Genomic DNA, 2500 nt, shown 5'->3' with positions numbered 1-2500 from the left:
AGGTCCGTTAATACTCCACCTTACAAATGTCGGAAATGAATGGAAAGAAAGAAGCGACAGTAAACTTGACTACACACTTACTTCTATGACTGCCTCTGTAATAGACAAACAGTTCATGAGTTCACACTTTTAGTTAGCAAAGCTGTTCTACTGTACACGGGTTAGCAAATGGTCAGCTTGAATGAATAAAAAAAAAACCAACTGAAAAACTCGCACTGGTACACCACTCTACTAAGTAAGTAAGGTGGCTGAGACTAAAGACCCAGTAATACGGGCAACAAATTTCGTGCAACTTGTCGGGCAACAATTTTGGGGTGCAAGTTGAGGTAGTTTGTTGCGCGTATTACCACCTTCTTGCACAACAAATTTTCGTGTTGCAAAAAGTAAAAGCAACGTCTGCGTTTTGCAACACAAAAATATGTTGCGCAAGAAGGTGGTAATACGCGCAACAAAGCATCAGCTCAACTTGCAACGCAACATTATTGTGCGACAAGTTGCTGGGCTTATTTAAATGAAGCGTGTGCAAAACTGATAAATACTTCTTACCAACCGAGTTCGATTTATGCGCTCGCGGGCCATAAATCGAAGGGGAAAAACAAGGGTCCATAATTTACTGTACGGACAGGGAAAACGAGGTTAGTAAGATGTGTATTATATCTCTGTGGTAATCAGCTGTGTGGGCAAGGAAACTAGTCGAAGTCAAGCGGAAGGTTCGACTGCCGCAAAGATTGCCGTGTCAAAATCTTCTTGGCTGCTTGAAATAGTTGCTTACAAGATTCAAACAGTTTTACGAGTTCATGTAAAAGAAACGACATGAAAAACTTGCTAGATAATGTTTTATCGAAATTTCAAATTTAGCGGACTGAGGTGTACAGCAGGACGTACTGTAGAATACGGCCCACTAATTTAGCCAATCACAGCGCGCGTACTATCTGAGAACTAAAACTAAACGGAAATAACGCGCGCGTGTAACTTTGCCGTAAATAATTTAAACTGACAGTTCAGCGAAACAAGTTAGATCAGTAGTACAAAATAATGGGGTAAAAATTAGTCTGTGCTATATTGACTCGGTGATGAGAGCGTCAGAGTCGATAGAAAAAATAAACCAGCTGAACTGAATTGAATCAGGAATTAGACCGAAATGGGGAATTTTTGGCATCAGAACGATTCCAAGAAAGGCGGTCCCTCTGACTTGTGCACAACCACCGAGGAAGAAGGCTTTTGGCTATTATAGGTCGCTGCAAAAATTCGCAATCGGCCTTTGCTAAACAATCAAAATGGATTCATTCCCCAGAGCGCAATGTCATCGTGCAAATGCTGTCTCTCTGCAGTATTATTTAGGAGCTTCAAAATCATGTGAAAGAAGGTGTCATCGTATTCAAGATCTAGAAGGCCTTGGCCTCTATCAAAGGAGGGATGTTCGAGATACTTCATGCTCATGGAATACCATCTGCTATTGGTAAGCCACTGAAGGTCACGTACATTGCGTTAACTTCTGAGGGAACACGGCACCATTCAATATCAACACCAGTGTTGAAAGTGAGCGACCTACAATCTCCAGTTTTCTTCTTCGTAGTCCTTGATTTTGATATGCACAGCGTCATTCGATCACAGTGTCTGATGGTTTCCTACTTTAAGTGTCGCTGCAACTCTCGCGTGCCACCCTGGTAACCATTACACCTGATCTAGATTATTCTGATGACGTTGCTTCAATGGAAAATGCGTTAAGAATGCAGAGTGTTTCCTTCACAAAGTTGAATTAGCAACACAAGCTGTTGGGCTCTACCTTAGCTTGACAAGGAGAAAATACCTCCATCACAATCGATTCTCAGAAGAACCTCATCACTCTCATGGTGGTTCTGTGATAAAGAAAGTTGACACTATTTATAAGTACATGCATGGTTGCATGAAATAATACAGCCCACGGTGTTGAAATTAGGATAACCCGAGGTGCTCTACATTCACTTCCTTTCAAATTTACCATATAGGTTCCTGGCTCAGTTCAGAGCATAATAGATCCCTCTAAAATAAAAATTAACAAAGAAATAAATAAACAAACTGAAACGTGCAATTTAATAAATACTAGAAACATCGTTTTAGCATGCAGGGAGTAAATATTAGCTAGTGCTGTCTACCTTTGGAGTCAATGCCGTTCTTTGATTGTTTTTTGTAAAACGAGTGTTAGTAGTTCTTTTTGGATAACGGTTGACTGAGTTACTTCAGTCAGGTGGAATTGTCACATGGCGCCCCACAAGGCTCAATCCTGGGTCCAGTCCCCTATGTAACATATACATTGATGATCTGCCATCTGCTGTTGATGATGTGCCATTAATGATCTGCCATCTGTCCTAAACGCTGGCTCACTTAAGTGCTGTGTAGATGACTCGCGATTGTTTTTGTCAGACCCTGTTCGACACGCCGATGCAGCTGAGGATCAGTTAACAGAGGATCTATGGGAGATCGCTGCCCGGTGCTGTCAAAACAGCTTACTCGTTAACTC

General features: G+C 41.6%; 1 protein-coding gene across 1 annotated transcript in view; it reads left to right on the top strand.

Moving 5' to 3' along the window:
• LOC137996399 (tetraspanin-33-like) overlaps positions 1 to 2500 on the top strand; it is a 16276-nt gene that overhangs the window by 10168 nt on the left and 3608 nt on the right. The gene's annotated exons all lie outside the window — the stretch shown is intronic.

The sequence above is a fragment of the Montipora foliosa genome, chromosome 3 (assembly GCF_036669935.1).
Source record: "Montipora foliosa isolate CH-2021 chromosome 3, ASM3666993v2, whole genome shotgun sequence".
Lineage (NCBI taxonomy): Eukaryota > Metazoa > Cnidaria > Anthozoa > Scleractinia > Acroporidae > Montipora > Montipora foliosa.
The sequence above is the reverse complement of the archived record's forward strand: the minus strand, read 5'-3'. Positions and strand labels throughout refer to the sequence as shown.